The sequence below is a fragment of the Callithrix jacchus genome, chromosome 16, assembly GCF_049354715.1.
Source record: "Callithrix jacchus isolate 240 chromosome 16, calJac240_pri, whole genome shotgun sequence".
Taxonomy (NCBI): domain Eukaryota; kingdom Metazoa; phylum Chordata; class Mammalia; order Primates; family Cebidae; genus Callithrix; species Callithrix jacchus.
The window spans coordinates 14,311,198-14,334,569 of NC_133517.1; the positions used below are offsets into that span (position 1 = coordinate 14,311,198).

A 23,372-nucleotide genomic window follows, 5' to 3' on the forward strand; every position below is an offset into this window, starting at 1 on the left:
ATTCTATAGGTGCATGCACATTTAGAACTCTCAGGTCTTTGTAATAATTGACTCTTTTATCATTATGTAATACCTGCTCCTTATCTTTGGAAGTGCTTCTTGTCTTAATTAAGTTTACTTTGTCTGATATTGAAATAGCCACACAAGCTTTCTCATGATTAGTGTTTGCGTGGTATATATACATATATATTTTTTTAATTCCTTTATTTTTAACATACCTCATCTCTATCCTTAAAGTTTGTCTCTTATGTTGTATGGTTAGAGATTTCTTTTTTTTATCCAGTCTTGACAAACTTTCCCTTTTAACTGAAGGGTTAGTCCATTTACATTGGTTGAAATTTACAGTGATATTATACATTGGTATGGTTGATTTTTACATCTGTTGCCTTATTCTTTGTTTGATCTGTTTGTTCCTTCTTTCTGACTTCACTTTGACTTAAGTAATTTTTAGCATTTTACTGTGTCTCCTTTGCATTTTAACCAAGGTTTGTTTTTATTTTTTACTGGTTGCACTAGGGGTTAGATCGATCAATCGATAGATAGGTAGACAGACAGACAGACTGACCTTGGCTCATTCATAGACAGATAGATAGACAGACAGACAGTAGAATCACCATCTACATTGAATGCATATTTTACCACTTCACATTAAGTAAGAATCTTGCAACTGTTTATTTTCCTTTATCCTTTTCCTGTCCTTTGTGCTGTTTCCTATTTTACTTCATTTGTTGTAAACTTCACAATACATTATTTTTTACTTTTCAGCCAATATCTTTCTGTAAATATAAAAAAAAATATAAATCCACACATTTGCCATTTCTTGTGCTCTTCATTTCTTCTGAGAGCTAATTTTTTTCATTTAGTACTATTTCCCTTCAGCCTGAAGAACTTTCTCTGTTATCATAAGGTAGGTCTGCTGGTGATTAACTTTCTTAGCTTTTACGTAGCTGAAAACTTAATTAATTTGCCTTCATTTTGTTGCCAAGCATAGTATTCAAGGTTGACAGCCTCCTTTTTCTTTCTTTCAGCATTGTAAATATGTTGTGCCATTCTGGCCTCCCTTGTTTCTAAAAAGAAGTTGGCTATCATTATTATCTTTGTTTTCCTGTATGTTATATTTTTCTTGTCTTACTGCTTTAAAAAAAATTTTCATTTATGTTTCAGCAATTAGAGTATGTTATGCTGTCTGCTTTGAGTTCATTGATCTTCTTGGCTGATGTTTTTTCCAAATTCGATACATTTCTTCTACATTTCTTCAAATATTTTCAATCCTATTGTTCCCTTTTCTCTCCTCTCCTCTAATTGCCCATATATTTTATTGTTTGATATTATCTTGCAGGTTGCTTGTACTTAATTTCTTTCCAGTTGCTTTTCTCTCTTTGATTTAGTAATTTTTTTTTCATTCTACAAAGTCCAGTTAGCTAGCCATTCAATAAATTTTTAATTTGAAATATTATATTTTAGTCTTGTATTTTATTTAGTGCTATTTTGCAGTTTTTATTTCTGTCCAAAAATGTTCCATCTCTCCTCCTATTAGATTTTTTAGTTGCATGAATGCCTTAATGTATTTGATGTAGTTGTTCTAAAGTCCTTCACTAGCAAGCTCACAAAAGGAGTCATTTGTGATTCTTTTGTTCTTGACTGTGTTTATTTTTACTTCTGGGTCATATTTTCCCATTTTTAAATATGTTTTGTAATTTAAAAAATTTTTGTTTTTAAATTTTTAAGTTGTATTCTAGGTGTACCCAAAATCGTAATATTTGTTTCATTTCTCAAGAGTACAAGCGCTCTCTTTTTAGTGGAGATAAGGGTAAGGAGCTGTATATCCACATCCCTCAACATTTAGTTAAGGTTGGAGTTACACTTTAATTAGATTGAGTTCACCTAATCAGCCTTTTAAAAAAAAGTCTGTCAGTATCTCAACTGGGAGAAAGTTGGTCTACAATTTTAGATCTTTGATTTCCTGTTGGATTAAAAGATTGAAGCATCATGAGAATATATGGGCTACATGATTTCTCTCAGCCTTTTGTCTAATTTGGGAGGCTGGGGGGAAGGTGGTGGTAGATTAGAAGGCTTATTAGGAAAAGTAATTTGCTTTTGCATTTGCTCTTCTACCTTCCAATCTGTCCCACCAGTCCATGCCATTGTCTAAGGCTTGTCAGTCTCTCTTCATTATTGCAAGTCTCTCTCCAGTGGCTTCTTCCTCCTGATCCAGACTGGGCAGTCCTCAGATAGGGAGGCTGCTGGGGCTTTCAGCTCACCTAGGAAGGGCTTCTTTCTTCCTAGCCTTTGGCTTCTTTGCGTTTATTATTACTTTCCAGGCCCATAGAAAAGTAACTTTTTATTTTGTCCAGGTCAAATGCTTTGTTGCCATAGGGTGGAAGGCTTTTTTGTGCTTCTAACTGGACACACAAGTCTCATATGCATTTTTAAATCTAGTACCCTAAACTATAAAGTGTCAGTGAGTTCTCTTGTCCCCTGGATGCTGATTGGGTTTCAGCAGTTGGAAGCACTTGGTGACCATCAGTGCCCAGTTGAATGTGTTAAGTGACATTCTTCTAGTTTTTCTTTTATCCAAGTCTAAAATCTGTGGTATCTGTGCTATTCTATTGGGTCACCGCTGGTTACTGATACCTGCCAATCAAATAGGATATCTGAAAGGCAGTAAGTAATAATAATAATAATAATAATAATAAAAATAAATAAAACAAGCATTGCTCTGTAGGATTTGCCCTGAGACACTCTTTTTTAGTTATGGAACTGCCCTATCACATGTAAGCCAGAAAACATGAAAAGTTAAAGATACATACACAAACTTGATTTGTAGCATTACTACTGCTTATGGTTTAAACGTAACTGATTATTTACTGTTTCAGATACCGTATCAGTGTTGTTACATGTATTGTCATTTAGTAGTCTGAACAACATAGAGTAAAACTGAGATTCCAAGTTGGGGTTGACTGTAAAATATACACCTTTAACCACTGTGCTACTTTTTTCAACCAAGCTGATTAATATTATTTTATCTAATATCTACTATATTGTGGGCACTGATTTGAGAGTGAACTATAAGAGAATTTGAGATAATTTGATTTGAGAGATGGATATAAAAGAAATCAAAGACCGTGGAACATATAGTTTTGCTGGTGAAGTTAGGCTTATATAAAACAACCAACCAGTGCTACAAAACACCATATAACAAATACTGTATTTTATGGAGCAAGTTGTACTTTTTATCTTGCAATATAGTATTATCATTAAGATAGCAAAGTTGTCTTTAATGTAATGGAGGCATTAATTTGAAATTTATTCAGAGTGTTAGTATTTCTTGACCAGTCATTTATATTGACATTAATTTCCCTGAAGTTCTGAAGAGAACATATAGCAGACATTAAATATGGAAAGTTTAATCTGCAGGGAAACCTTACCCTAATTGCTAGCACTCCACTTGCTGGGGAGCCAGTGTTGAGGGTTTCTGGGGTGCGCAGGTGAGAAGGAAGCTGTGAGCAGCATCCTGGGGCGCTGTTGGTGCTAGTCTCTCGATCCTGCTAGTGTAGCCTGGTTCTCCCTTTCATCAACACAATGATTTATATTGAGCCTGTTCATGCACAAGAGCTTTACTGGTGAGAAAGACCTGACTCTGCTTCTATTCTGAAAGCTAAATGTCCTTTGACATGAGAAGTAAGAAGCGCCCAGTAGACATGCCCTATGCCGTGGACAAACCATGCTGGTATTATTCTAAGCAAAATAAGCCAGTCAGTAGGACAAATACTGCATAATTCTGTTTACACAAAGTACCTAGAGTAGTCAGCAGTGACCGAAAGTACAACAGTGGTTTCCAGGGGCTGTAGCAGGAAAGAAGTCGGGGTGAATGGGGGTACAGAGTTTCAGTTTTGCACGATGAAAGGGGTTCTAGAGTTGGGTGGTGGCAATGGTCATACAACAGTGTGATAGTACTTACTCCACCCACTGTACACTTCAATATGGTTAAGTTGGTCAGTTTTACATTATATACATTTTACCTCAGTTAAAAAGACAAAATCATATAAAACATGATGTCTCAATAAAATTTATATTTCAGCCTTTAAAAAAAAGTATCCGGTGGATTCTGTTACATTTTACTAAGATTATGCTTAATTTTTTGTAGAACAGCAGAAAACATCAGTATTGGTATTGGCATTGTTCTACACTTGCTTATTAAGGAGATGAATAGCTTTTCTTAGGGAAAGCCAAAAGTAGAAATTCTTTGGCCTGAAATCATTGCCACCTGCTCTGGAAAGCACTTGAAGAAGGCTCCAATTATACTTCTAGACAAGAAAGCCCAAACACAGGGGGTTGTTAGACAGTGATTAGTCTCTCCAAGGGCAGAAAAACAATGTGGGAAAGCCCTGCCCTTGCAGGTGATGAGCCCCAGGAGCCTGTGTGTCTTTCAGACAGATTATATGAGACTTAGAGTCCCTGCATCTGATGTTGAATGTATCATGGAGACTAAGTTTTTAAGGAAAAAAAGTAAAATAAAAGAGAGACGAATTTCAGCAGAACTCTATAATACTTGGAAGGATGGAAAACTGCCAGTTTATAATCATAGTGGAAAACAGAAATTTGTTGACTTAATTTCTTGGCGTGGTATTCTAGGGTTACTTAAGTACTATTACATAATTTTTATTTTTATTTTTCAAGCAACACAGTGACTGATTTAATAGATAGCCATTTAAAAATAATAATTTAAAAGATCAGCCTTCAGATAAGATAAATGCTTTGTGCCTTAGGTTTTTGTGAGTTCCCTACCCCAGTGTTTTTACTTTACAGAAGTATTTGTTAGGGTATCAGCTAATTAAGGATTCTGCATGGGAAAGTGTGAGCAGCTCCAAAATACATGTTTTTTGCAACAGTTTCTGCTGGACAAAGAAATACAGTGACTTTGGAAGAACTGAGCTGATGAAAAAGTAAATATTTCCCTGAGCTGATGAAAAAGTAAATATTTCCCAATGTATTTAGGACTTAATGAATCTCAAGTGCTGTCAAGTTTAAACTTTTTTAAGGAAGGTGGCCCCACCATTCTCTCCTGCCTAGAATAGCACAGTGAGTGGTCCCACAGCATATAACGGAGTTACCCTCATTTACATTCATACCTGGGGATCTAAATAGTAGTCCCATCTAGCTGCCGCTCACATTTTGGCTGGGAACTTTGCTATAAACTCTGCGTTTGCTTTGTTATGGTTTTCATCTTTTCTAGATGAGTTAGGATCTCCACCTTTTGACACAACCATTGAAATCCTGGAAAATGACATTATTAATTAGATCATATCCAGTCAGTCATGTGCTAGCTTTGAAAATGTGTGTTTGTAAAATAAGCTGTGTCTGAGTACCATTTTTAGGAGCGTTAAAAATGAAAATGTGAGATGTGTAGCACTCTTTTTTTTTTTAAAAAAAAAAAGGTATTATTTGCCACCAGGTGTATTTATCCTTAATTTGCAACCAAGTATATTTTTCCGTAAAAAGACTTTGTGACACTGACGTTGTAGTAAGCACTTACAGGTTTTTCCATTATGGCATTTTTTGAAATTTCTATCTTGGTGTAACATTTCTTTGACCATATATGGATTTGCTAAGTGTTATTTTTTATAGAGAATCAATGAACAAAAGTGAAGTGCTGCATTTGAGTAAATTTAATGAAACTTTGAAGAGTGTGCTTTTCTTTCCTTTTTCTTTCTTTTTTTTTTTTTTTTTTTTTTTTTTTTTTTTTGGTAAAACCCAGAGAAATATACAGATCTGTTTCAGCTCAGTCCAAATAAAAATAAATAAGTAATTAGAATGCATAAAAGGCTTCTTTTTAAGCTGTCTTTTTTCATAGCTTGTGGGGAGCATTATAGAGAGGTGATTATGGGCTTATTAGTTTGAACCTCAGAAAGATGTTTCTAATTGTATAAGCCTGGCTTTTTTGGAAAGAAAAGGAAAATTTTCTGATTGTTTGGAAATCGATCTGTAACCAAAAAGGGGGATAGAAGGAACTTTGTTAAGTGACTCCTCTGTGCCTGGCATTTTTACATATATTATTTTGTTGGTACACATTCCTGGAAAGTAGGCATTATTTCTCTTTGTTGATGAAAAAATGAATTGCCCAACTTGATTTGTCCAAGGTACATTATGAATAATAGTGGCAGGACTTAAACCAACTCTGCCTTACTCAGTGCTGCTGATGAACAGCCAGCCAGTATTGACTGAATGTGTGTGTTGTGCCAATTCCTTTGTCCACTTTTTTTTTATAATAAATTGTTATTTGATTCTCACAGTGACCCTTGGAAGAAGGGGCTATAATTCTCTTTTTATAGATGAGGAGGTTAAGTTAGTTCCTCAAGGTCACATAGTGCCATAGAGGCAGCCTTTGAACTCAGTTGACTTCAGACTTCCAAAGAGTACATTAGCTAATCGTTTTGGTTCCTATAGTGTATCCCAACTTAAGGCAGCCTAGATCCTTTAGACAGTTGCTCACCTTCTGTCTTCTGTAGACTTATAATAAGGGTATTTGCCTGGGCTTAAACTATATCTGCTGCATAACCCATGTTGATACACTGCAGACAAGACATAAACAACATGGCTCACTTACTGCCTTGGGATCCCACTCATTCAGAAATATCTATGAAGTGTCACATCCTGAGCCACATCCCAGTGATTAAGATAACCAGGCAGGGGATTGTGGTTTAGTGGGAAGATACAGCTTTAACTAACCTTTATATCTGGGGCAAATGTTTTAATGGAGGCAGCAAGGCACCATGGGCATGAAGGAGAGAAGTGATCAAAGCTCAGAGAGGTCAAGGGAATGCTTCTGAAAGGCAGCACTGTCTGAACTAGGGAGGCATGGGCTGAAAGTCTCCAGACTCACAGCAGGAGACAGGGGTATTTCAGACAGTGGGTAGCATGTGTCCAGTGGGAAGGCAAGAAGCATGGCCTGATGAGAGGGTGCTGCAGTGCTTCTGAAGAGCTGAGACAGAGCAAATGGGGATGCTGGTAGATGAGACTCCATCCATATCGACCTTGTCTGCCGTCCTGGGAGGTGTTTGGTCTTGATCTTGTAGGTGATGAGGAGCGGTGAAAGTGTAACGATTACAGGTGTGAGGGCACGAGGGCATGGTCATAACTGGATATGAGAGATTAATTTTGCTGAAAGGCTGGTATTGGGAGACAGGTTGTGAGGCGATGGTAATGCCTGGGTGTCACACTGAAATTAATTTTGGATGAGACTATTACTAAATTTGTAGCTGCTGACAGGTGTCCCTACCTTAGCAGGCAGTCCATTCAGATTTGAGTTTGTTCAATTGCCACAATATTCTTATCATGAGCTGTATAACCTCTCTGTAACTTCTGCTACTCAGAATGATGTCTCTTCCTCCACATGACGGGCACTTCTCTAGTTGATTTAAATATTTTTAGGTGCATGTCCTATCCACCCGTGCCTCAGTTTCTCAGGATCTGCTAGTGCTCAGCACTCTCATCAATTTGGATTGTATAGGAGGTACATGGCCTTTCCAGACTCATGCATCATCTTAGTGGGGGCTTGCAACACTACATAAGATTCTGGCACCTTCACCTGGGCTTTAGAAGGGGGCTTGTAATGTGTTCATTTACAGTGTTACAGAACATCCCCTTTACCCCTGCTACATGGGATGACCGGTTGAGTACAGAGTAGTGCTTGTCTATATTTGTACTGAACTCAATGCTCCTGATAGCGTAGCCTATAATTTCACTAGTATTTATGCCATAGCTAACAGTTGAGAGATAAACTCAAACTTGCAGGCTTTTTTAACGTAAAATAGTTGATGAGTTTCTACTGTGGATTGCATTACTTACTTTTTTTGGATGATGTATTTGTAAAGGCAAATACTCTTTTTTACTTAATCTTGGTGTCCTCTTCCATCTAGTGTAGCGACTGACACATGCCAGCCCATCAGGAAATAGTTGTTGAATCCATGTAGTTTGATTATTATTTTGACCTGCATTTGACATTGGTACTATAAAGTTGTTCTAGCTTAGAACATTTGGAATCATGATTCTATTGTATGTCATTTTAGTCACTGTCAACCTTGAATCATCTGTAATCACTTTGATAAGCCTGTCTTATGTCTTGCTTACATTATAGATAAGAATGTCTGGTAGACTCAGAGACAAGCCTTGTGGATGCTTAAGAGTTGTTTCCCACTTAGTATATCAAAGTGTTTTTAAGAATAGTTTTGGGGTTGATTTGTAATCTGGTCTATAATTCTTCAAGTTTCCACACTTAACTGTTTTTTTCTACACATTTTTTGGTAAGTCTTTGTTACCCATGCAATGGGTGGGTTCAATTTCTTGGTGGGTGACAGTTTAGTGACCACAACTGGATTTAACAAGGGATTTTATTACTTGCAAGAAGTAAGGACACCAGGATAGTTCTCAGAGCAGAGCCTTCCCTAACTATGGTGAAAACGGCTTTCATTAGGCTGGTTAGCTGTCATTGTATGAAGAGGTAAAGGCAGTGCAGGCACAGTTGCTGGTCATGTTTCTATATATTCAGCTTCTACATAAGATCAAGCTCCTACATGTGGTCATGCTTCTACATACGTTATATGTGATGAAAATTGCACATAAACTCCTTCCCAGGCAGGGTTTTTAGTAGGGTGATGAGGAGAGTTTGTCAGAGTTCATCTTCAACTCAAGCATCCCTGGATCCAAAAGGAGAATCGCTTGAACTGGGGAGGCGGAGGTTGCAGTGAGCGGAGATCACACCATTGCACTCCAGTTTGGGTGACGAGAGTGAACTCTGTCTCAAAAACAAAACAAAACAAAAACCAACACGAACTCAAGGTGCAACAAGGACAAGTGGGTCATCTTTCAGTGTTTACCTGAAAACCCAGGGACCCCGGGCTACATCTTCTCTCTCCTGTATGTCACTCTCCATGGATTATCAAGAAGTTTAGAAAGTTTATCCTTTTATGTTGAAGACATTTATTGTAGAATAAATAGGATTAGAACACATTTTGAAAATCTATTATAAGGTCACAACTTTGGGAGGCTGAGGCGGGTGGATCATGAGTTCAACAGATCGAGACCATCCTGGTCAACATGGTGAAACCCCGTCTCTACTCAAAATTCAAAAAATTAGCTGGGCATGGTGGCGCGAGCGTATAATCCCAGCTACTCGGGAGGCCGAGGCAGGAGAATTGCCTGAACCCAGGAGGCGGAGGTTGCGGTGAGCCAAGATCGCGCCATTGCACTCCAGCCTGGGTAACAAGAGCAAAACTCCATCTGAAAAATAAATAAATAAAATTAAAAAAAAAAAAAAGGTCACAACTTATTAGAAGTTGTAGAAAAATGGAATAATTTAGGTTCCTTGTAAGTGGTATTATTGACTATTGGTTTTTCTTTTTTAGTGGTCTCCAGCTACTTAGCCATGATCGATTGCTATAATCCTTATTAAGTATTTGAAGATGTTGAGTACCATCCACTGAAAGAGTCCCAGGGCTGATTGAGGAAGTTTGTGAATATTAAAAGATGGAGATGGCCAGACACGGTGGCTCAGCCTGTAATCTCGGCACTTTGGGAGGCCTAGCCAGGCGGATCACGCGGTCGAGATATTGAGACCATTGTGGCCAACATGGTGAAATTCTGTCTCTACTAAAAATACAAAAATTAGCTGGGATTGGTGGCACGTGCCTGTAGTCCCAGCTTCTCTGGAGGCTGAGGCAGGAGAATTGTACAAACCCGGGAGGCAGAGGTTGCAGTGAGCTGAGATCGCGCCACTGAACTCCAGCCTGGAGACAAGAGCGAAACTCTGTCTAAAAAATAAAAATAAAAAAATAAGATGGCGACACTGAGTTTTGTTTTTTAAAGTACTTTTGTGAATTACAATGTATATGTAACTAAATATACTGACTTTAAGCATATGGTTTAATGTATTTTCACAAATATGTCAGTTATGCACCCACTACCGCAGTCCTGGGTAGAACATCTGTATCACCCAAGCATGTTCTTTCTGGTGTCTTTGCCGTCAGTCCCTTCCCCCACACTCTGACCTTGCTGATCACTGATCTGCTTTCTATTGCTCTAGTTTGCCTTCCTCTAAAGTTTTCATATTTTGGGGATTGTACATGCAGTCTTTTGCGTTGGCTTCTTTTCCATAGTACAATGCTTTTGAAATTCATTTACATTTTTGTACATATCAGTAATTGTTTCCTTTTTATTACTTAGTAGTATTCCCTCCTGTGATACACCACAAATTGTTTATCCATCTACCAGTTGATGGACATTTGGATTCTTTCAAGTTTGGGGTTATTATGAATAAGGCTGCTGTGAACATTCTTGTTCAAATCTTTGTGTAGAACCTGTGTGTTTAAATTGCTCTTAGGTATATACCTAGTAGTAGAATTGCTGGGTCATATGGTATGTGCTTAACTTTATAAGCAACTGCCAAATTGTTTTTCAAAGTACTTGTAACATTTTAAATTTCCAACAATCATTGTGTGAAAATCCAAGTTGTTTCATATCCTTATAAATACTTGATATTTTCAAGCCTTTTTAAATTTAGCCATCTTATTTGGTATGTAGTGGTCCTTTTTTCCTTCTTAATATGGTTGTTTGGCACTTAGTTTTAATATCGTTAGTGAGTTTATAAAAAGAAACATAAGGAAAAGATAGTGTTGCTTTTACAGTTTCTAGAAAGATGTTCTTAATGGATATTTTGTTTCCTGACTGTGTGTGCATGCACATGCACGTGTGCTTGTTTGGGGCATGCCTGGAGGAGTTCTTCTGTCATCTGATGGCCGGGTTTCATTTATCTTACCTTGCTTCCTTGCATATATACTCTTTATGTCCGAGGAATCTGTCAGTTCACATTCCCCGGGAAAACCAGTTGTGGATTTACTAACTACTCTAAAGACACACTCACAGTTACACTCTCATCCCATGCAAACCTTAACTCCAGTGCTGCTCTGAAGGCCTTCCTTGGTGACCTCTGTCATCAGCCCACAGGGAGCAGGACACCATCTGGTGCTTTTCAGTTCTCATGCACCTAGCCCTGTGCAGCAGTACGTAGTGGGGGAGTCAACACATGACTTGTTACCAAGCTGCTGACCTGGCTGACCCAAGTGCTCTGTAGTGGTTCTAGGGTTTCAGTGAATACAAATTCAGTCTGAACTGATAGATCTAATACTAAATCATTTTGAAATTCTACTTTCTTTTTTATTTTATTTTATTTTTTTTTTGAGATGGAGTTTCGCTCTTGTTACCCAGGCTGGAGTGCAATGGCGCGATCTCAGCTCACCGCAACCTCCACCTCCTGGGTTCAGGCAATTCTCCTGCCTCAGCCTCACGAGTAGCTAGGATTACAGGCATGCGCCACTACGCCCAGCTAATTTTTTGTATTTTTAGTAGAGACGGGGTTTCACCATGTTGACCAGGATGGTCTCGATCTCTTGACCTTGTGATCCACCTGCCTCGGCCTCCCAAAGTGCTGGGATTACAGGCGTGAGCCATCGCACCCAACCCGAAATTCTACTTTCAAAGCTGCTTATGTAAGCTTTGAGTATAGAATACCTACATTTTGCTTGAGAGAGTCCATAAATCTACTTGAAAATATGTTGCAGCAAACCTATGATTATGATATGACTATGTGTAAGACAGGAAAACTGTATAATATTTCTGTATTAGATTTATCTAGGTTAGACAACCTAAGAGTATCCCAAATTTTGTTTCAGATTTCTCATGGGCATTCATATTTTAATCTACCTTTATCAGTGAGGCATAAGGCAGAGTACGCTCTTAATAACTATGAAAGTTGGGTTGACTCATAATGTGATCATGCTGTGTAGAAATGTTTTTTTTAATTTATTTACACTAAAATAGATGAAATTGTAAACTCTTAAGAGGTTATTTAAGAAATTAAAGATCCATTATGATCTAACAGGGCACTAGATTTACACCTAGAAAGTCTTCGAATCTGGAGTTGGCTTAGCTCTGTGACTTTGAAATGGTCACTTAACCACTCTGGGCTTTCTTTTTCTCATCGAAATGAGTCAACTGGAGCAGATGACTATACCATCCCTAAGTTGCAAGCATCTGTGCTATGAGTTATTTGTATTAGGATCGTTTTGATTTCACATGGCAACTTGGAAGATAAATCCAGTCTTGAATTTTCTCCATATGTGCTATTACTCCCTGTCTCAATCCCAATTGAGTGACTTTTCTATCTGTGAATTCATTCTAGTAAGTGTTTCGTTCTTTGCTATTTTCTCCCTTTCAAAAGTGTGAGAAGGATAAGGCAAAAATCATGAGAAAAATGAAGAGAGATTTTAGATATAATTTTTGGCTAAAACAAAAAATATTGGTTGTAAAATATTAAAATATAGAACATTTTGCTTTGTTATTATGTGTCACAATCAAATTAATATTGGCCTAAACATATTTTAAATGAATATTTCTCTAACATAATAACAGCACATGATTTTATTAGTTTGAGTTTATGGAAATTCCATATACTTCAGCAGGCAAATAAAATACTACCTTACACTTCAGGTATTAAAGCAATAAAAAAGAACCAGGGAAGCTGGAGTTTTTATTTCTATTTTAATCGAATACTACTTTTGTTCTTGTTTAACCTTGTTAGGTAATGGGACAGCAGAAAGTAGGTTTTTTGAAAGTTTTAAAACTGAGTGGAAAGTATCAATCTTAGTTGTTATTTAAATGGACATTTTCAGGCTTTCTTTGTACTTTTTGAAGCTATACAAAATCTAGGTCAGGATTTGCAGCCTTCCCAACAAATGTTTAGAGTATCATTCATTACACATCGCTCCAGAAAGGAGATGATAGTGCTGAGGACGCTGGCATAGATCTTAATGAAGTAGTTTTTAGCCATTATCTGTTGGAGTCCCAAGTGCCTCTTTAAAATATTTTTCTGTTGGTTACTCCCATAAACCTGAAAAATATACAGTAAATCTCAATAAAGAAGATATCTATTGCAGTCAGGGTACTTCCTTCCCTGTCTGTTGGCTCCTGCTTTTGAGTAAACAAAGCCGCAGTCATTTGGACTGATGGTATCTGACAAAAGCAGATGCTGGAAAAGAAGACAGTTAAGATTTTCAACACAGGATTTTCTTTAGCATTGCCAGCTGTCCCGGTAACTATCACTTTCATGACTCATCCCAGTATCTCCAAGAGCAGTGAAAGCAGAACATGTCCAGCAGAAGCGGCTTTCCTCCAGGAGCCTGGGTTTCGTTCCCCTTTTGTAAAAAGGAGTCATGTTGTTTCTGGGCCCAGTCAGTGTTAATTTTCCCTGATAATGAAACAGTCTCTACTTGAAATTTGGGACTGCGAGGCTGTCAAGATCTGTCCTTAATCCAGGAAAAAGAAGCCCAAGACCAGCGGAAATGTGTGCTTGTTTGTGACCTTGGGTCTGAACTGCATTTGGAGGACACAACGAGCTACTGGACCCGTCCTGTGGTATCTTCTCCCTTTGCAAACATTAACGGTGTTTCTGGGGGACAATGTACCTGTTTTCCTACCCAGTTTTGCAGTTGTTTTTGAGGAAGCTCTATCATTTCTTACCTGATTCTGTGAGCTAGAAGGATTGACACGTCCTTTCTGGGATGTTGAGTATGAAGTGGTGTGAAGCTACGGTTCCCAGGCTGATGGCAATACGCAAGCTTTCGTTTAGTTTGTTTTCCATTGAATACATGAAGTTGGCGCCATAGTGGGATTTTTGTTTCCTTTTGGAATCAGTCTTAAAGTTTCTTGGAGCAGCTGAATTAGAAATGGGCTTTGAATCCAATTTATCCTTAGATAAATATAATGTCTGTGATTCAAGGAAAATCAGTTTCTTTTGAATGATACCTTTTAATCACTTTTATTCTCCAGCATAATTTTTAATCTTTATCTTTTTCCTTTTAGAAATCTCCAAATTGGACATTCAGAGCAGCATTCTTATTCTTTCTACATCTTGAATTAGAAACTACCAAGGCTCTGTAAGACCTGATCCAATAAAAGGTAATTACACTAAAAATCTATTATTAAAATCATGTATAAATCTGGTTATAAAGTAAATATTATCCTTTATATGTTGAGCAGAATTTAGGTATTCCCCAATTTTTTCCACCTTTTTCATTCTTAAATACTTTCCCTTCCCTCCTTCTTTCTTCGTTCCCTCCCATCCTCCCCACTTCCTTTACGTATATTCATTTAGCAAACTTTTATGGACTCTACCCTGTGCTGGTCACTGTTCTAAGCACACACACTTTATTCCAACCTTCCATGCCCTGGCAGGAATGGGGAGATTGGCAGAAACCACCCTTGTGGAACTGGCTCCCCAGCTTCTGTGTCGGCTGCTGGAGGGCAGATGCCCTGCCATTGGTCTGGCTGAGAGGCTGATCCCAGCACCTGCCCCACGTTCACTATCACCACTGGCCCTGAAATGCTTGGGTGTTTACTTGCAGTGGCGTTTTTTCCTGAGAATTCTGACACTCAGTGGATATTTAATTTCCCCAAGTCGGATGTTAGAATTATAATCACTCGGGAATAAGTAAAACAGAAACAGTGTACTGTTCCCCAGCTACTGCATATTCTCACTGGACATGGGACCTGGTATATATTTTTTCAACTATTAATGTAATGTAAATATTTAAACAAATAAATGACAGATAGATAGCATAGAATGCAACTTTCTACTCGAAAGCCACTTTCCAGAGAAAATACTGGTTAGATTTAGGTGCACATTCTTTAATTATTTTCCTCTCTGTGCACATACTAATGTTCAGATGTTCAGTCTGTGTTAAATGCCTTAACCCTATGAGTGAAAATATTGGGGTAAAGATGACTTCATAATTTCTGGCAAATGTTGTGCCTTATTCTTGTTCCTGGCCTTTGCTAATATAAATAATGATATCTATGAGTTGCAGGCCACTGGCGCACCTATGCACTTGGTTTATTTGATGGTGTTTTTTAGTCAGTTTGTAGCCCAGAGTGCTTACCTCCCATTGCATTAAGAATGCATTAGTTGTTCCAGTCAGTGTTCCATAGAGAACCTGGACTCATGTGGCAGGGTGAACACCCTTATCTTGGGTGGTGGGCAGGGGTGACGAACTTCTCCCTAAGCTGAGTACTTCTGTGTAAATCCAATGTGGCTCTTGCATCATCGATTTCATTTTTTAAAATAATTTCTATTGTGGCCAGGTGCGGTGGCTCATGCCGGTAATCCCAGCACTTTGGGAGGCAGAGGAGGGCAGATCATGAGGTCAGGAGATAGAGACCATCCGGGCTAACATGGTGAAAACCCATCTCTACTAAAAATACAAACACCCCCACAAATATCCAGGCATGGTGGCACGCAGCTGTAGCCCCATCTACTCAGGAGGCTGAGGCAGGAGAATCCAGGAGGCAGAGGTTGCAGTGAGCCAAGATCACGCCACTGCACTGCACTCCAGCCTAGGCGACAGAGCAAGACTCCATCTCGAAAAAAAAGAAAAAGAAATAATTTCTACTGTTGTTTTAAATTCAGGAGGTGCATGTACAGGTTTGTTACATGAGTATATTGTGTGATACTGAGGTTTGGGATGTAAATGATCCCATCAGCCAGGTAGCGAGCAAAGTACCTATCGATAGGTTTTCAGCCTTTTTTCCTCTTATCCCTCCAGTAATCTCCAGTGCCTTTTCCTCCCATTTTTATGTCCATATGTACTCAGCGTTCAGCTCCTACTTACATGTGAGAACATGCTGTATTTGGTTTTCTGTTCCTGAATTAATTCACTTAGGTTAATGGCCTCCAGCTGTGTCCATGCTGCTGCAAAGATTGTGATTTCATTTTTTAATGGCTGTGTAGTATTCCATGGTGTCTATGTACCACGTTTTAAAAATCCAGTCCACCATTGATGGACACCTAGGTTAATTCTGTGATTCTACTATTGTGAATACTGCCACAGTGAATATATGAATGCATGTGTCTTTTTGGTAGGACAATTTATTATCCTTCAATTATACACCCAATAATGGGATTGCTGGGTCAAATGGTAGTTCTAAGTTCTTTGAGAAGTCTCCAAATTATTTTCTACAGTGTCTAATTTACATTCCCACCAACAGTGTGTAAGCCTTCCCTATCCTCTGCAGAAGGAACTTAAATGATTCAACAAGCAAAAAACCAGAGAACCCTATTAAAAAGTGGGCAAATGACATGCACAGACACTTCTCAAAAGGAGACATACAAGCAGCTAACAAACATGAAAAAATACTCAATGTCACTAATCATCAGAGAAATACAAATTAAAACCACAACAAGGCACCATCTCACAACAATCAGAATGGCTATTGTTAAAAAGTAAAAAAATTAATTTTATGTTTCACAGTGTCTCCATCCATCTTCAGCTGACAGCTGCAAGTCAGCTGAGTGCCAGACGTCTTCCTCCTGCTGGCCGCCTCTTACCCTGGCTTCCTCCCTCCCTCCTGGGATGCCAGATCATTGTCCCAGGTCCCAGACTCAGCCTTCCTACTGTCTGCTCCTAGGAGCCTTTGTTAACCTCCCCACATGCCCTCCCCCATCATGGATACCCACTATGTCCAAAAACAATTTTGCCATAAATTCCAGCAGTCCCTCCTGAGACAGGCCTGAGTAACCAAGAGGTCTGAGTATCAACATCAGTAGTCCAGAGCCTACTATGGCCGAGGGACACAGTGGGCTGCAGTAACTAAGGGACAGATGACCACTGAATGGACATGAAGCATCTGTCTAGAGCAAGGCTTGTTATCCTGGAATGCCTAGTGCCCTGGGCACTCAGAAACCCTGTGATTTGGGTCTGGTGTTCCAGGTATCATTGAGTTGCCAGCTTTGAAGCAAGGCTTCTGTTTTCTTACAGTGAGTTCCTTCAGGAAAACTTGGGCGTGGGAGTGTTTCAGCTAGATTTATCAGCTGACTTATGGGCTGGAGGGTATGGCTCTGCTCAAACCAGCCCTGACTCCCTTCCTGTCCATTGTTTCAATTCTTCTTATGTCTAATAACAGAAAGCGGTCCTGGAGAGCCATATTCCTCAGTGCTGAGGGTAAGAGTGTGGGCTTTAATGTTAGAAGGACCTGGGTCAGGACCTGGGTCAGGACCTGGACTCTGCCATGTGCAATGTGTACAGCCCCAGGAAAGCTGTTTACTCAATGTGCCAGCTCTTCATCCACCAAAGCAGAATCACAGTAGTGGCCAGACCATAGGATCATTGCGAGGAATGTGAGTTGCTACATGGGCTGGCACTTGAGAAGTGTTTAGAGTATGTTACTAGCTTATGTACTGTGATCTTCTGCAGAATGGAACTAATATCTACTTATGAGGGTTGCCGTAGGCATTAAATGAGGTGGTGTATGTAAATACACTGTGCTGGGCCCATAGTGCATACTCTGAAACTGAGAGCCCTCTGTGATAATGGTAAAGTAAAAATAGCACTATCAGCAAATGTGTTCAGAATGGGACAGGCATTGTGACTGGAGTGGGAGGGAATATCTAACAGTAGTAGAGAAGAATGGCTGCAAGTTCAGTAATCTCATCATTAGTTTAACTCACTGTCTAAACCAGTCACAAAGGTTCATTCATAATGGCTTTGGTTATGATTGACCACTAGAGTAAATAGTCAAGAGTTATGTGTCCAAAAATCATTTTATTCTTTTTTTTTTTTTTTTTTTGGAGAAGGAGTTTTGCTCTCGTTACCCAGACTGTAGTGCAATGGCGCAATCTCGGCTCACCGCAACCTCCGCCTCCTGGGATCAGGCAATTCTCCTGCCTCAGCCTCCTGAGTAGCCGGGATTACAGGCATGCGCCACCATGCCCAGCTAATTTTTTGTATTTTTAGTAGAGACGGGGTTTCACCATGTTGACCTGGATGGTCTCAATCTCTTGACCTTGTGATCCACCCGCCTCGGCCTCCCAAAGTGCTGGGATTACAGGCGTGAGCCACTGCGCCCGGCCCCAAAAATTATTTTATTCTTATTAGGGGCTACTTTTTGAATATAAAAGGCAGTATGTTCTTGGATTTTTATGAAATTTAGAAGTTAACTTAAGAATAAAGATAGTAGTAATGATTTTGTTCTCTCATTAGACCATTTTTTTCCATCATCCTTAAATGCGAAGTATACTGGAGAATGCTCACCTAGATTATATGGTTGTTATGAAACTATTGAAGGAAGCAAATTGAAGTCTAATAACGTTTGACCCTCTTATATCATACCTAAATTAAATGAGAAGTATTTAATAAATATTGGCATTCATTTTCCTCTACTTTGAACCAAAGACACATTTGAGTCCTCGGTGTATTAGAGAATTTTCTTACCATTTGTTTCACGTGTTTGCTTTTTGTACACTTGAAACTAATGATATTACCTGGCTTACAAATGTCTTTTAAAGAGAAGAGTTACATAATTACATAATTTACTATAAGTCACCTTAGAAAGTGAATGAATCTGGGGCCAGGCGCGGTGTCTCACTCCTGTAATCCCAGCACTTCGGGAGGCCAAGGCGGGTGGATCACCTGATGTTGTGAGTTTGAGACCAGCCTGACCAACATGGAGAAACCCCATCTCTACTAAAAATACAAAATTAGCTGGGCGTGATGGTGCATGCCTGTAATCCCAGCTACTCAGGAGGTGGAGACTGAGGCAGGAGAATAGCTTTAACCATGCTCCAGCCTGGGCAACAAAAGTGAAACTCCTTCTCAAAAATAAAAAAATACAAACAAAAAAAGAAAGAAAAAGAAGTGAATGTATCTGAGCTTTCCCGGTCACAGAGACCTGTCCTGTTATCTTAGCACCCAGGCCTGGCATTGAACATGCTCAGTACAGATGGGAACTGAATTAAAAATGCAGTAAAGGAATTGAAGATGTGGAAACCCATTTGTTAGAGCACTGAGAATATGATGACTTTTCAAATTTGCCTTTAGCAGTACGGTTTAAACTATAAAGAAAAACATTGTAATGGGAGTAACGTGTGCATTTGAATGCAGTGATAGTGACACTAGTTCTTTGTTCTATGCTATGTTTAGGATGTGGATTGCCTGGAGTCACCTCTCTCTTCTTTCCTTCTGCCCTGCTTCCCTACTTGCCCCTCCCCACTCCTTCTCTTACCACTCCCCACCCTTCCTCCTTATGAGATTGATCTTATACAAGGGCCATGTGTCCTTGTTCTCCCAGCATTCCCTATGGAGTAGCACAGGCCTCTGTGGAAGAGGTCCTGATAAGAAGCAATAATACCACTACACTTGCTGTTTCTGCATTTGTGACTTGTATTTCCGTAGACCCTTACATCAGTTACACACCAAGGGAAGGAGTAGGCAGCCTCTCTTTCAGAAGCCGTGGTGGCATGCCTCTCATGCTGACTTAAGTCTGCCTCTTAGAGTGGTTTTATCAGTGGCCTTTGCTGCATCTCAGCTAATTTGAGATGAAAACATTCTGTCTCTATTAACATCACTATATTCTGGCAGAGAACAGTATTACGCCTGAATTTCAATGAGTCTGTTTGCATTTCACAGGAGATATCCAGGCTCAGCCGGAAGTTTTATATTCTGTATGAAATCAAGACTTATTATCTTACTTGATAATAACTCATTCCTCATGTAGAAATCTAAAACTGAACTTGCTCAATGTTTTTCTAACAGTAGACGTCAGCAGTCTTAAGAAACACTGTCTTTTTAAAGTAAATTTGCCTTCTTTCATGGTGGCCCACAGGTTAGGATTTGTCATGAGATCAAGCTGGTAGGAATAATACAGCTACCTCTCAAAATTTGTAGTCATGCCAAGTGAGAGTTTCCGAAAACCAAAAAATAGTGAAGATACTGCTCTGAGTGGGATAGATTAGTGAGAACTCCCACTCTTCTTACACATGTATGCACATGCAAACACATGTGCACACACACACACACACACCTCCCAGAGGTGTGATTTGATTTTTTATTGCAACTCTAATTGAGTTTGCTTCCTTATTTGCTTTTGTTGTTATCTGTCCTGAGTACCATCAAAGAGCAAATCCCTTAAGCATGAGTATATTTTAATATGTAGTAGTATACAGTTCTTCAGCCTCTTCAGATTCTAAGAATTTGAATTTTTCTTCTCCAAGTACAAGAGTGTAATGGTTTTGTGAATTTTGATAATAAAACTTAGATTTTCCCGGAATGAGTTTCCCTGATTGACACCTAATCATACTTTTATTATTATTGTTGTTTACATTGTTTCACTGTTTGAGTAAAGGGGAAAAACATCTGATGGCATGTCTTGGTTTTTCAGATGTTTTGGAAACATCAAAGTACTATTGATAGATGTTTCATGTATTAATGCCATTAAGGTACAAGTATGTTACATTTTTTTTTAACATAATCTGTAATCTAAGCTGATCAATCTTCTACAAACCTGTCTATGGTAAATGAATTTTTATTGTTACATAGGATTATCTTTTAAAAAACAGTACTTTTAGTGATTTGAGGTTTTATATATTAATATATAATTTTTACTTGCCTTCTTTCTAAAAGGAAGTTTTTTGTTTTGTTTGTTTAGTTTTTAGTTAAAATGTTCTCCAATTTGGGGCTTAGAATGGTGGCTCAAGTCTGTACTCTCAGTACTTTGGGAGGCCAAACCTGGAGGATTGCTTGAGACCAGGAGTTTGAGACCAGCCTGGTAACATAGTGAGACTCACTCTCCACAAAAGAAAAAGTTAAAAATTATCCTGGTGTGAGGTGCATGCCGGTAGCCTTAGCTACTCTGTAAGCTGGGGTAGGAGGATTGCTTAAGCCTAGGAGTTAGAGGCTGCCCAGGAGTTAGTGAGCTGATAGCGCCACTGCACTCCAGCGTGAGCGACAGAGTGAGATGCTGTCTCTTTAAAAAAAAAAGTTTTCCAGTTTAGTTTGCATACATCAGTCATGATGATGAAATCCTTTTTTCAAGAAGAGTACTGTTCTCAATCTGTTTAAGTTTTTTAGTGGCATCTCTTTTCAGTGAATACTGTCTTGGCAATGTTTTCTGACTTGTTTCCTAACTTGATTAGAATTGTAAAACAGAATCGGTTACTTTCTCTCTTTCTCTGGATGCCTGGGGCCTTCATACCTGGCTATCTTGATTTTCGCTTTTTCCTTCCCCCACTTTCATCTCCAAGGCTATTTTCTTTGTTTGGAGTCTGTCAGCTGAACAGATAGGCATCACCAAAGTGTGACACAAGCAGGGACTGTCTGGGTTTGAAATGCAAGATGTATTGGACCAAATGAATTCTAGATTGTTCTGCTTAGTAGCTCACCCAATTTTTGTTTCTTTAATCTTCAAAAGGTACTACTAGGAGGATAATTGCACCTATTGAAAAAGCATGCAGTCCTCTCCCAGACTGATTGCTGATGACATAGAAATTCATGGTAGCCTCTTTTTACTTAAAAATTAAATATCTGGCACTGCTTACTCTAGATTAGGTTACAGAACTGCCGTTCACGCCTCACCATCAGCCCTGGGACCATTAATGACTGTTCTCTTTGCTCAGAGCTGTGTTGTGTTTTGCATATGAAATCCTGGAGTACTGACGACAGAGATGTTGCACATTTAATTTTAACTACTTGATTTTACAGAGGAGAAAATGGAGATCATTTCACAGTTGCCTTCATGTAAATAGTTGTAAGAATACGGCAAAGATATTCTTAGTATAGCTATTCTTCATGTAATTAAAGTATCTATGAAAAGTACCTGTAATCCCAGCAGTTTGGGTGGCCAAGGCAAGCCAGATCACTTGAAGTCAGGAGTTCAAGACCAGCTTGGCCAACATGATGACACCCCTCTACTAAAAATACAAAAGTGTAGGGGCACAGGCCTGTAATCCCAGCTACTTTGGAGGCTGAGGCAGGAGAATAGCTTGAACCTGGGAGTCAAAGATTGCAGAGAATTGAGATCACGCCACTGCACCCCACCCAGGGTGACAGAATGAGTGAAAGTCTGTCTCAAAAAGAGAAAAACAAAAAATCCGAAAAGTAACAATTGCATCAAATTATGTTAAAAGTGAGCAGCTTTCTATACCCGCCCTTCAGATCCACTTCATCCTGGACCCAGAGAAGAGCTTGGCATTCAGGAATTTCCTAAACAGCTGTGTGTTTGTGTTTGCTCATTCATTGGTTCACTTAACAAATGTATTCAGGGCATCTGCTGTGCGGTGCCAGAAAGACATGGCTCTTGTTGAGAAGCTCATAGTTAACCCACTAGAGTTGTTAGCTGATCCCATATTTCTTTAAATTTAGCATTTGACTGAACCAACAAGATTTGTGTTTTTGACAGAATTCCCTGAAGGAGCTGAGGAAAGCATATCAGCCTGAGATAGAGGCTATGAGGGCTTTTCCCTGGGGTCAGGTTGCTGGGGCCCAGCCTGGGCTGGCACTCACAGGGCCCCTCCTTGCTGGCCCTGCTGAGCTCAGAGTCGTCATCATTCTCAGAACCTCCTATGTTTGGGTTATGCTAAAAATGCAGGGAGCACTCTTAGATCAGCTGTAATTTGACTGGAAGAGGAAACTCATTTCCTGCAGAGTGCCCGCAATGCGTCTGGTCCCTGTTTGGCTCCTGGCTGGTTGGCTGAGGCAGGCGAGTCCACCCTGAAGCACCACATGCCAGTTTCAGGGGCCAAGAAGGCCTTTGTCTCCAGCTCCATTTTTTTACTCTTTGCTTTTGAACTTCTCACCATCTGTGTAGAAAAAGTCTCATAATTGTGGGATCCCATTGAGTTTAGATGGTGTTGAAATTTCACTCACCAGTACTCTTCTCACAATTTTAAAAATAGTCCTTTAAGAAGTTATGTCTGTGGAGTAGGCTGTGTTAGGAGCCACTCCTTTCTATGGGACATTGGGAAGTACAGCAGAAATTTCAGAGCCGAATTTCAGATCTGCCCCCTGACAGTAGTGGTTTGAGTCACACAGAGTGAGGTTAGCCTCCACCTATGAAGGTCAGCTCTTATGTATATTTGTACATGCACACGTGTGCACACACACACATATTAGAGACGGGGTCTCACTGTCTTGCTCAGACTGGAGTGCAGTGATGTGATCATGGCTCACATTAGTAACCTTGAACTCCTGGGCATGAGCAATCCCACCTCAGCTTCCCAAGTAGCTGGGACTACAGGCATGTGCCTCCATGCCTGTAGAGATGGTGTGGTCTCTAATTTATAAAGTTTTAAAATTTAAATTTAAAAAAATACATTTTTAAATTTAAAAATTTTTTTTTAATTTTTAATTTAAATAAAAAACAAAAAATTTAAAGTTTTTGTTTGTAGGGACAGCCTCTGTGTTGCCCAGGCTGATTTCAAACCCCTGACTCAAGCGATCCTCCCATCCCTGCCTTCCACAGTGCTGGAATTGGTCAGCCCTTCTTCGGCATAC

At 39.3% G+C, this 23,372-nt stretch overlaps 1 protein-coding gene across 6 annotated transcripts in view; it reads left to right on the forward strand.

The window, feature by feature from the left end:
* Positions 1 to 23,372, forward strand: part of FAM110B (family with sequence similarity 110 member B) — a 147,191-nt gene that overhangs the window by 24,506 nt on the left and 99,313 nt on the right. For all 6 annotated transcript variants that reach the window (XM_078353563.1, XM_078353564.1, XM_035277421.3 and 3 more), the window contains exon 2: positions 13,915 to 14,010. The gene's annotated coding sequence lies outside the window, so the exon portion shown is untranslated. The remainder of the gene's footprint in view (positions 1 to 13,914; positions 14,011 to 23,372) is intronic.